The sequence below is a fragment of the Staurois parvus genome, unplaced genomic scaffold (genome assembly GCF_062004578.1).
Source record: "Staurois parvus isolate SC_StPar_1 unplaced genomic scaffold, SC_StPar_1.0 ptg000739l, whole genome shotgun sequence".
Classification (NCBI taxonomy): Eukaryota; Metazoa; Chordata; class Amphibia; order Anura; family Ranidae; genus Staurois; species Staurois parvus.
Genome location: NW_028318535.1, coordinates 401,953 through 415,448, shown reverse-complemented (window position 1 = coordinate 415,448; position 13,496 = coordinate 401,953).

Sequence of the window (13,496 nt, the reverse complement as noted above, 5' to 3'; positions counted from 1 at the left end):
CGATATGCATCGTCCTGCAGCAAAATGCATGAGTCTTGCTGCATGACAAACAATGAGTGAGACTAACCCCCCTAGGACTGATCCGGCAAGTTCGCCGTTTGCACTGAAAATGATTTTGAAGAATTTTGAAGTCAATTTTTATTAATTTACTTAAAGCGATGTCATGGCAAGGTGACATTAGCTTTTAAAACATTTCCCCTTTCACGTGTGCCTATTTGAGGGACCCTGGCGCTGTGTGGCACGGTTTTTTTTTACTCCCTGTGATGTCATCACCAGACCTGTAATATTCTTGCAGCTTCTGGAAGCTCAGATTATGCTGATGTAGGTGCACCCCCAGAACTACATCCCCCAAGAGCCCTTTCCCTACACACAGTCAGAAGAGTAGGCACTCTATGTGCCTAGCTGTCAGACCTAGAAACTGTGTGGCACAGCTTCTATTTCTCAATGTGATATTGTCTTCAGTCTTGTAAAATTCTTGCAACTTCTGGAAACTCAGATTCTATTGATGCAGGAAGACCTCCAGAACTACATCCCCCAAGAGCCCTTTCCCTACATACAGTCAGAAGAGTAGGTACTCTATGTGCCTAGCTGTCAGACCTAGGAACTGTGTGGCACAGCTTTTATTTCTCAATGTGATATTGTCTTCAGTCTTGTAAAATTCTTGGAACTTCTTGAAACTCAGATTCTATTGATGTAGACACACCTCCAGAACTACATCTCCCAAAATCCCTTTCCCTGCATACAGTCGGGAAAGTAAGCACTCTGTGCCTAGCTGTCAGTCCCTGGCACTTTGCGACTTTTTTTACTCAATGTGATATCATCACCAGGCTTGTAAAATTCCTGCAGCTGCTTGGAGTTCAGTTCCTACTGGCATAGGCGCACCCCCAGTACTACATCACCCAAGAGCCACTACATCACCCAAGAGCCAAGTAAGCACTCCAAGTGCCTAGCTGTCAGACCCCAGGCACTGTATGACATGGCTTTTAATACTCAATGTGATATCATCATCAGGTTTGTAAAATTCCTGCAGCTGCTTGGAGTTCAGTTCCTACTGGTGTAGGCGCACCCCTAGAACTACATCCCCCAAGAGCCCTTTGCCTTCACACAGTCAGAAGAGTAGGTACTTTATGTGCCTAGCTGTCAAACCGTGGAACTGTGTGGCACAGCTTTTATTTCTCAATGTGATATCGTCTTCAGTCTTGTACAATTCTTGCAACTTCTGGAAACTCAGATTCTATTGATGCAGGAAGACCTCCAGAACTACATCCCCCAAGAGCCCTTTCCCTACACACAGTCAGAAGAGTAGGTAATCTATGTGCCTAGCTGTCAGACCTAGGAACTGTGTGGCACGGCTTTTATTTCTCAATGTGATACCGTCTTCAGTCTTGTACAATTCTTGGAACGTCTTGAAACTCAGATTCTATTGATGTAGACACAGCTCCAGAACTACATCTCCCAAGATCCCTTTCCCTGCATACAGTCGGGAAAGTAAGCACTCTGTGCCTAGCTGTCAGTCCTTGGCACTTTGTGACTTTTTTTACTCAATGCGTTATCATCACCAAGCTTGTAAAATTCCTGCAGCTGCTTGGAGTTCAGTTCCTACTGGCATAGGCGCACCCCCAGAACTACATCACCCAAGAGCTAAGTAAGCACTCCAAGTGCCTAGCTGTCAGACCCCAGGCACTGTATGACATGGCTTTTAATACTCAATGTGATATCATCATCAGGTTTGTAAAATTCCTGCAGCTGCTTGGAGTTCAGTTCCTACTGGTGTAGGCGCACCCCCAGAACTACATCCCCCAAGAGCCCTTTTCCTACATACAGTCAGAAGAGTAGGTACTCTATGTGCCTAGCTGTCAGACCTAGGAACTGTGTGGCACAGCTTTTATTTCTCAATGTGATATTGTCTTCAGTCTTGTAAAATTCTTGGAACTTCTTGAAACTCAGATTCTATTGATGTAGACACACCTCCAGAACTACATCTCCCAAAATCCCTTTCCCTGCATACAGTCGGGAAAGTAAGCACTCTGTGCCTAGCTGTCAGTCCCTGGCACTTTGCGACTTTTTTTACTCAATGTGATATCATCACCAGGCTTGTAAAATTCCTGCAGCTGCTTGGAGTTCAGTTCCTACTGGCATAGGCGCACCCCCAGTACTACATCACCCAAGAGCCGCTACATCACCCAAGAGCCAAGTAAGCACTCCAAGTGCCTAGCTGTCAGACCCCAGGCACTGTATGACATGGCTTTTAATACTCAATGTGATATCATCATCAGGTTTGTAAAATTCCTGCAGCTGCTTGGAGTTCAGTTCCTACTGGTATAGGCGCACCCCTAGAACTACATCCCCCAAGAGCCCTTTGCCTTCACACAGTCAGAAGAGTAGGTACTTTATGTGCCTAGCTGTCAAACCGTGGAACTGTGTGGCACAGCTTTTATTTCTCAATGTGATATCGTCTTCAGTCTTGTACAATTCTTGCAACTTCTGGAAACTCAGATTCTATTGTTGTAGGTACACCTCCAGAACTACATCCCCCAAGAGCCCTTTCCCTACATACAGTCAGGAAAGTAAGCACTCTATGTGCCTAGCTGTCAGCCCCTGGCACTTTGTGACTTTTTTTACTCAATGTGATATCATCACCAGTCTTGTAAAATTCCTGCAGCTGCTTGCAGTTCAGTTCCTTCTGGCGTAGGCGCACCCCCAGAACTACATCACCCAAGAGCCAAATTAGCACTCCATGTGCCTAGTTGTCAGACCCCAGGCACTGTGTGACATGGCTTTTAATACTCAATGTGATATCATCACCAGTCTTGTAAAATTCCTGCAGCTGCTTGCAGTTCAGTTCCTTCTGGCGTAGGTGCACCCCCAGAACTACATCACCCAAGAGCCAAGTTAGCACTCCATGTGCCTAGTTGTCAGACCTCAGGCACTGTGTGACATGGCTTTTAATACTCAATGTGATATCATCACCAGGCTTGTAAAATTCCTGCAGCTGCTTGGAGTTTAGTTCCTAATGGCATAGGCGCACCCCCAGAACTACATCACCCAAGAGCCAAGTAAGCACTCCATGTGTCTAGTTGTCAGACCCTGGCACTGTGTGACATGGCTTGTAGGTAGGTGCAGTTAGCTAGTTGAAAGAAAGCAGTGTCATCAGGTGCTAGGCCCCTCCTACTTGAAGCTTTCCTTTAGGGATGTCATGGGTGAGCTGGTAAGCTAGGTTGGGAGGAGCCCTAGTGTAGTTGGGGCATGGGAGCCAAACAGCCCGCATCTGTGTAGATGTAGCCAGCAAGTGGAAATTCTGGACGGGGCTGGAGGACAAAGAGAGATAGACCTGCACCCAGAGGAGACGACTGTAGACTTCCTGACTCTTATGGAGGTGGGGGCTGGAACGGGTTGCAAACGCCAGGCCAAGATTTCCCTGAGGGAGGCTATCTCCCTGGAGATCCTGGGGAGGGATGTACCTATAGAGTAAGTTACTGCAGAGATCCCATCCCAGTGAGACCTAATGACTCCAGGTGGAGAGAAGCTGTTAAGGGAAGATGGCTCACTTGAATGGCTGCACGATGCTTTCACATGTGACTATTGCGGACCGTCCAGTAAATGTGATTGACAATGTACTGACCTTGGATAGTATGTCAGTGTGATGTGACTGTTTGTGCCATTTTCCAGTAAAGTGCAGCAACTCTATGTGTGGACATTCCTTCCTTTGGGGATATAAAGGTTACAGTTCGGAAAATGTAGGGAGGAGACCCCTGGCATGGAGTGGGGCACAAGATGGCGGAGGCTTACCTCAGCAGGAGGGTCACTGTTCTAACAGGAGAGGAGCAAGGCAGGGACTTGTGCTTTTGGTGCTGATTTCTAGTCATTCGCAAGCCCCTCTTGGAGGCTTTTATTATTCCCTGTAATATCATTACCGGGCTTGTAAAATCCTTGCAGCTGCTGGGAGCACCGTTCCTATTGGTGTAGGCACACCCCCAGAACTACATCTCCTAACAGACCTTTTCCTATGAACAGTAGGGAGATTATTCACTCCATGTAACTAGTTGTCAGACCCTGGCGCTGTGTGATATTGCTTTTATTGATCCCTGTGATCTCATCATCAGTCTTGTAAAATCCTTGCAGCTGCTGGGAGCTCCATTCCTATTGGTGTAGGCACACCCCCAGAACTACATCTCCTAACAGACCTTTTCCTATGAACAGTAGGGAGATTATTCACTCCATGTAACTAGTTGTCAGACCCTGGCGCTGTGTGATACGGCTTTTATTGATCCCTGTGATCTCATCATCAGTCTTGTAAAATCCTTGCAGCTGCTGGGAGCTCCATTCCTATTGGTGTAGGCACACCCCCAGAACTACATCTCCTAAGAGACCTTTTCCTATGAACAGTAGGGAGATTATTCACTCCATGTAACTAGTTGTCAGACCCTGGCGCTGTGTGATACGGCTTTTATTGATCCCTGTGATCTCATCATCAGTATTGTAAAATCCTTGCAGCTGCTGGGAGCTCCGTTCCTATTGGTGTAGGTACACCTCCAGAACTACATCTCCTAAGAGACCTTTTCCTATGAACAGTAGGGAGATTATTAACTCCATGTAACCAGTTGTCAGACCCTGGTGCTGTGTGATATGGCTTTTATTGATCCCTGTGATCTCATCATCAGTCTTGTAAAATTCTTGCAGCTTCTGGAAGCTCAGTTTTATTGTAGGTACACCTCCAGAACTACATCACCCAAGAGTCCTTTCCCTACAAACAGTGTGTGGGCAGGCTCTTAGCAGTCAATGCAACAGCCCCGTTTTGCTGGGAAAGTAAAAATGTATGCATGAGGACAGGGACAGAGAGGAGCGGGGGATAAGTGGAATTCTGTAGTCCAGCAGGTGAGGCTGACAACACTGCTTTGGATTTCAGTGCAGCAAAGGTAACGTGTTGTCATCTCAATACAGGAAGTTAGGAGCTCACTGAATTTCCAGCAGACCAACAGATTTTTTTTTATGCACTTGTGGCATTTTTAATAGGTCAAGACCCGTGGGAATGCACATGTATTGGAGATGTATGCTATTTTTTTTACAGAACTATAAAGAGGTTAAAAAAAGAGTGAAATTTCAAGTGGGCTTTAAAGTCCAACTTAAAAAAAATGGTGGTCCAGGGGGTGTAAAAAATAAAAAAGGCACCTCTGGCTGCAGTACTGACCTTGTCTCCGACACTGTCCCCTGCTGTAACTCCTTTTCACCAGTAGATGTCTTCAGTCTTCTGGATTGAATGACACCCAGTTTGAGCAACTGAGGACATCCTGTGAATGGAGGGGGTCATGGACCCACCCCCAGAAGGGTTGTCACCACAGCTTCCTGTACTCAAATATAAAAATATAGAGAGGAGCTGGGAAGGGGGGTGACTATGAAGCACAAGGAGTTTGAATTAGAGAATGGAGGATGGGGGGGGGGGGGGCCATCTGGGAGTGGAGCCTGGAGTCGGGCTATAAAGTGTATCTAACCCCAAAAACAAAAAATGTAATAAATTGCATATTGTGAATGGTAGCAGCATTTGGTTCCCTTTTCAGTCCTTTTATTTTCACCCCTTAATCCTGCATATAACACACTTCCTGTCCAAGGGTGACAACGCTCATTCACTGTATCTGTAAAAATAGCCATGGTTGTCACCCTAGGCAACGCTCCTGATTTGAACTAAAAAAAAATCTTCTTCTTATCACATTATTACATAGGCGAGCGAGGGAGACTTGAAGTTTACAGAACATAGCTTGGAATGAAAATAAAACTGCTTATGATGTCAGTTCATCTCAAAAATTGACCAGGATGCCGCATTTCTGGCGGGATCAACAGACATTTTCTGCTGCACTTGCCTGAAATGTTCTTAGCCTAAAAAAAAAAAGAAAAAGAAAAAAAGCGCAGCCACCACTTCTAATACTGTCGAGCTGAAATATATTCCATCCTTGTTCTTGTGTTTGAATATAGGGGTCAGGCATAAAACTATTAGCCGTGCAGATTTGTACTGGTGTGGCGAAAGATTGTTTGTAATATCTCCTATGATCGTCAGCTCCATCTAGTGGTAGTCATGCGGTATTTTATTGAAATACCTAAATAAATAAAAAAAAATGATAATAATTAAAATAAAAAAATACCGTTTTAGATCAATAGATGGAGCTAATGATCATAGGAGATATTTATACTGCAAACAATAGGGCAATCATTTAAAAAAAAAATTAAAATACCATATTAGGTCAGTAGATGGAGCTAATGATCATAGGAGATATACTGCAAACAATATGGAGATCATATAAAAAAAATACTGTATTAGGTCAGTAGATGGAGCTAATGAACATAGGAGATATTCATACTGCAAACAACAGTGTGATCATATAAAAAAATACCGTATTAGGTCAGTAGGTGGAGCTAATGATCATAGGAGATATTTATACTGCAAACAATAGGGCGATCTTATTTTAAAAAAATACCGTGTTAGGCCAGTAGATGGAGCTAATGATCATAGGATATATTTATACTGTAAACAATATGGCGATCATTTAAAAAAAGAAAAACATATTAGGCAAGTAGATGGAGCTAATGATCATAGGAGATATTCATACTGCAAACAACACGGCGATCATATTAAAAAAAATACCGTATTAGGTCAGTAGATGGAGCTAATGATCATAGGAGATATTCATACTGCAAACAATATGGCGATCATATAAAAAAAAATACCGTATTATGTCAGTAGATGGAGCTAATGATCATAGGAGATATTTATACTGCAAACAATAGGGCGATCTTATTTTAAAAAAATACCATGTTAGGCCAGTAGATGGAGCTAATGATCATAGGATATATTTATACTGTAAACAATATGGAGATCATTTAAAAAAAGAAAAACATATTAGGCAAGTAGATGGAGCTAATGATCATAGGAGATATTCATACTGCAAACAACACGGCGATCATATTAAAAAAAATACCGTATTAGGTCAGTAGATGGAGCTAATGATCATAGGAGATATTCATACTGCAAACAATATGGCGATCCTATAAAAAAAAATACCGTATTATGTCAGTAGATGGAGCTAATGATCATAGGATATATTTATACTGCAAACAATACAGCGATCATATAAAAAAATACTGTATTAGGTCAGTAGATGGAGCTAATGGTCATAGGAGATATTTATACTGCAAACAATAAGATGATCATTTAAAAAAATAATAATTAAAATATATCATATTAGGCCATTAGATGGAGCTAATGAACAATACGGGGATCATATTAAAAAAAAATACCGTATTAGGTCAGTAGATGGAGCTAACGATCATAGGAGATATTTATACTGCAAACAATACGACGATCATTTAAAATAAATAATAATTAAAATATACCATATTAAGTCAGTAGATGGAGCTAATGATCATACTGTAACTGTAAACAATATGGTGATCATATTAAAAAAAATACCGTATTAGGTCAGTAGATGGAGCTAATGATCATAGGAGATATTCATACTGCAAACAATACAGAGATCATATAAAAAAAAAATACCGTATTAGGTCAGTAGATGGAGCTAATGATCATAGGAGATATTTATACTGCAAACAATAGGGTGATCATTTAAAAAAAAATAATAATTAAAAAATACCGTAATAGGCCATTACATGGAGCTAATGATCATAGGAGATATACTGCAAACAATATGGCGATCATATAAAAAAAATACTGTATTAGGTCAGTAGATGGAGTTAATGATCATAGAAGATATTCATACTGCAAACAATACGGCGATCATATAAAAAAAAATACCGTATTAGGTCAGTAGATGGAGCTAATGATCATAGGGGATATTTATACCGCAAACAATATGGCGATCATATAAAAAAAAATACCGTATTATGTCAGTAGATGGAGCTAATGATCATAGGAGATATTTATACTGCAAACAATACGGCGATCATATAAAAAAATACTGTATTAGGTCAGTAGATGGAGCTAATGATCATAGGGGATAGTTATACTGCAAACAATACGGCGATCATTTAAAAAAAATAGTAATTAAAAAATACCGTAATAGGCCATTAGATGGAGCTAATGATCATAGGAGATATACTGCAAACAATATGGCGATCATATAAAAACAATTACCGTATTAGGTCAGTAGATGGAGCTAAAGATCATAGAAGATATTTATAATGCAAACAATATGGCGATCATTTAAAAAAATTTAAAAAAAAATATTAGGCAAGTAGATGGAGCTAATGATCATAGGAGATATACTGCAAACAATATGGCGATCATATAAAAACAATTACCGTATTAGGTCAGTAGATGGAGCTAAAGATCATAGAAGATATTTATAATGCAAACAATATGGCGATCATTTAAAAAAAAAAAAAAAAAAATATTAGGCAAGTAGATGGAGCTAATGATCATAGGAGATATTCATACTGCAAACAATACGGCGATCATATAAAACAAAATACCGTATTATGTCAGTAGATGGAGCTAATGATCATAGGAGATATTCATGCTGTAATATCTACAGCGATCATTTGTTGTCCTGCAGTCATCCGCATGGATTTTTGTATTCATAGACCAAGCGTTTTTTTCTATACTACATATAAAGGATATCGCGATAACCTCGCCATAGTCTATAGCGGCAGCATAAAGCAGAGATCACCGACATTCTCGTTCGTTTCCTTACTTCTTGTGTGAATAGTCCTTTTATTTTTTAAAAGAATGAGAAGCTTGAAATTGCAATCTGCTGAAACCTAAACTGCGGACTAATCCGTCTCTGGGAATAGAATGCGTCTGTGCGGGGTGGAGGAATCGAATAACAGAGCTAATTGGTCTTGGCGTGGCGAACTGTGTTTATTGTGATATCGCCATGATACGGTGTAATTACGGCGTGACAGTCCTGACAATAAACGGTTACATAACTAATGGGAGACGTATGAGGATTCCGATTCTATCACCCAGCGAGGCGCTGAAATCATACAAGCCTCCCTCAAAATAACGGAGGAGGCGGATACATTGAATACATCGCAGCAGTGAAGAACCTCAATGGGATTGAACAGGAAGTCTCATTTATTTTTTACAGTCTTTTTTTTTTCCCTTGGAGGACTATGTACCTGTAGCCATTTATCTCATCTTCCTATATGATGTGGAAGGCTATCTAGGAGGTTGGACGGGCTGACAACGCATCTAGCAAGGAGTCAGCTGCATTAATAGACGGTGGCACATCTTATCTGACCACACTGCTAGCCTTCCACACAACATAGGAAGATGGGACAAAGTACTACATGTACTTGGTGATCTGGGGGACCCTCCACAGCTGTCCAACAATGCAACAGGCAAGGAGATGGTGCTTATCTCCAGCTCCAAGCACTTGTCAGAAACGAGCGCCATCAAGGCATGTCAGACTCACATCCCTCTGCATTCCTCTTGCCAGTACTCGTCTCGGGAAAGTGCTTGGAGACGGAGATAAGAGCCAGCTATCCATGCAGTTGTCTCCTTGCTAGCTATGTTGATGGACAACCAAGGCGATGGGACACATCTTATCTGACCACACAGCCAGCCTTCCACACAACATAGGAAGGTGGGACAAAGTACTACATGTATTTGGTCCTCTGGGGGACCCTCCATAGCTGTCCCACAACGCAACTGGCAAGGAGACGGTGCTTATCTCCTTGCTGGTTGCTTTGATGGACAACAACGCCCCTATCAAGGAGACAGCTGCATTAATAGACGGTGGTTATCTCCAGCTCCAGGCACTTGCCAGAGACGAGTGCCAGTAAGGCATGTCAGACTCACATCCCTTTGCATTCCTCTGCCAGCACTCGTCTCGGGAAAGTGCTTGGAGATGGAGATAGAAGCCAGCTAACAATGCAGCTGTCTCCTTGCTGGTTGCTTTGATGGACAACAACGCAACAGGCAAGGAGACGGTGCTTATCTCCAGCTCCAAGCACTTGCCAGAAACGAGAGCCATCCAGGCATGTCAGACTCACATCCCTCTGCATGCCTCTTGCCAGCGCTTGTCTCGGGAAAGTGCTTGGAGATGGAGATAGAAGCCAGCTAACAATGCAGCTGTCTCCTTGCTGGTTGCTTTGATGGACAACAACGCACCTAGCAAGGAGACGGCTGCATTAATAGACGGTGCTTATATCCAGCTCCAAGCACTTGCCAGAAACGAGCGCCATCAAGGCATGTCAGACTCGCATCCCTTTGCATTCCTCTTGCCAGTACTCGTCTTAGGAAAGTGCTTGGAGACGGAGATAAGAGCCAGCTATCCATGCAGTTGTCTCCTTGCTAGCTACGTTGATGGACATCCATGGTGATGGGATGCATCTTATCTGACCACACAGCTAGCCTTCCACACAACATAGGAAGATGGGACAAAGTACTACATGTACTTGGTGCTCTGGGGGACCCTCCACAGCTGTCCCACAATGCAACTGGCAAGGAGACGGTGCTTATCTCCAGCCCCAGGCACTTGCCAGAGACGAGGGCCATCAAGCCATGTCAGACTCGCATCCCTTTGCATTCCTCTTGCCAGCACTCATCACGGGAAAGTGTTTGAAGATGGAGATAGAAGCCAGCTAACAATGCAGCTGTCTCCTTGCTGGTTGCTTTGATGGACAACAACGCACCTAGCAAGGAGACGGCTGCATTAATAGACGGTGGTTATCTCCAGCTCCAGGCACTTGCCAGAAACGAGCGCCATCAAGGCATGTCAGACTCACATCCCTCTGCATTCCTCTTGCCAGTACTCATCTTGGGAAAGTGCTTGGAGACGGAGATAAGAGCCAGCTATCCATGCAGTTGTCTCCTTGCTAGCTACGTTGATGGACATCCATGGCGATGGGACGCATCTTATCTGACCACACAGCCAGCCTTCCACACAACATAGGAAGATGGGACAAAGTACTACATGTACTTGGTGCTCTGGGGGACCCTCCACAGCTGTCCCACAACGCAGCTAGGTGAGTTTTTTATGCCTTCCAGTTCATTTTTTCTCCCCTCTCTTTTTCTTTAATTTAAATAGGGACATGTGCGTTCCCAGGGGTGCCGCTCTTTGACATTTGTTCGGAATGGTGCCTCCACCAGCGAATGCGCCGAGGTGATGCAGTACCATTGCATTTTGGTGCGGCATCATTTTTTAAAATTAGAGCTGGTGTGTTTTGTTTTTTTTACGCTTTTCCCACACATAGGCAGCCCCTTGAAATGAACGGGCCGCTAAAAACGCAACACGCAGGAACCTAAAGCCTAAACATGCCGAAAAAGCGCACGCTCTCCGTCGCACCTTCATGGCCTAACGCATTGAGAGCCAAAAAATAAACATTCCTCTGAAAACTGGTATAATTTTCACCCCAGGACTTGCCGTTTACAGCTTCCAATGTTGCCGGTTCCTGCTGTCTCGGTGCTGCTTCCCTGAACTTCCAGTATTTACAGGAAAGAGTTAACAGTGGACAGTGCAGTCTGCAACTGGTCTGTTAGCTTGGAGAAGGGACGGGGTGGAGGAGGGAGGAGCGGGGGGGGGTGCCTTGCTAGCCGAGGTTATGGGGTTGTGTGTTTCTATTGATGCACGCAGTGTAGGGAGACACAAGTCTAGGGTGGCTGCTCTGCTCCTGGTGGTGTCGTGCCAGTGTAGTGTGGGTGGGGTCTTAAGAAGAAGTCAGAGGTCATTCCCATGTAGTGTGATGGATACATTGTAACTGGTTATGGTACGACTGACCATTTGGAAACTTGGGCACTGCCCGAGGGCCCAGGGTCAGTAGGGGGCCCCATGAGATGCCCCTGGTACCTTTTTCATAGGCTTTTTTGAGTTTGGGCAAGGACACAGTGGCCCCATGAGTTGTCAGTCTGCCCCTGCTAAAGACAACCATTCAAATATGTGCAACGTAAAGTCCAAAGGTTGCTACTTTGGTCCAACTTTCATGCGACTTGAGTGCCATAGACTGCAATGTAAACCCTAAAAAGTCGCAAGAAAGTCAGATCTTAATGTTATCAATGCGAAAGTTGTGCAGCAGTCAGCAGCCAAAGTCGCGTTCAAGTCGCACCTGTCTAAAGTCGCATCAAAGCCGCAATGGAAATCGCACGAGCGTGAAAGTAGCCTTGAGATCTTGAGTGAAAGCATTGATACATAGACCCCTAAATGGGAAAGATTTGTGATCACCACAAAGATCACTTGCTGCTTAAGGCCCCATTCACACTTTGTGTCTCTTAAACGTGCGACAAAACGCACAAAAAACACCCTGCGAATGTGCATTGTGCTTAATTGTTAATGGCGCCCCAAACGCGGTCAGCAGATGCAAGTTTCGTCATGCGGCAAACTCTCCAAAGAGCTTCTGTGGTGCGATTTTGACAAGCATAGGACATTCTTCGTTAGCCATGCAAGATGCAAAAAACCGCAAGCGGAAATGCGCGTTCCTGCTATGGGAAGTGTGAATGTTGTGTGACCTAAAAAAAACGGGTACATTGATGCATACACCCCCAATTGTAAAAGGTCGTATGATGTTGAGTGAAATCATTGATACATGGAGTAGAGTTGTACACCAGGACTTGAAATTTCCACTCGCCTGCTCGCCAATGGTGAGTGGAAATTATGGTGGGGGCAGGGGAAGACTGACCATTTGGAAACTCGGGCATTGCCCAAGGGCATGGGGTCAGTAGGGGGCCCCATGAGATGCCCCTGGTACCTTTTTCATAGGCTTTTTTGAGTTTGGGCAAGGACACAGGGGCCCCATGAGTTGTCAGTCCGCCCCTGGGTGGGGGCGAGTGTGTCCCCCAGGGCCGTCTTGCTGAGCAGGCTCAGAGCTCAGGCTGGATCTGTCATTGGCAGTGGGAGTCGTCAGACTGCTCAATAGCTGAGCTCAGTGAAAGCAAAGCAAGGAGTGTGTGCTGTGCTCTCTGCCTCCCCCTACAGTGCAGTACCCGGCTCTGTGAGTGAACAACGAAGTACTGCAACCTTTTATGGGGGGGGTGTGTATGTGTACATGTGTGTGTTTGTGTGTGTCTGTGTATGCATGTACAATTGTACATGTGTCTGTGTGCATGTACATGTGTGTATCTGTACATGTGTCTGTATGTATGTACATGTATGTGTCTGTCTGTGTGTGTATGTACATGTGTGTGTGTGTTTGTGTGTATGTACGTACACGTGTCTGTGTGTACATGTGTCTGTGTGTACATGTGTCTGTGTACGTATGTACATGTATCTGTGTGTACATGTGTCTGTGTGTATGTACATGTGTCTGTGCGTGTGTATTTCTGTGTATGTACATGTATCTGTGTGTATGCGTGTCTATACGTGCCTGTGTGTGTATACATGTGTCTGTATGTGTGTACATGTGTCTGTATGTGTGTGTGTGTATACATGTGTCTGTATGTGTGTGTGTGTATGTACATGTCTGTGTGTGTGTACATGTGTCTCTGTGCGTGTGTGTACATGTTTCTGTGTGTGTATGTGTGTGTATGTACATGTCTGTGTGTGTGTACAGGT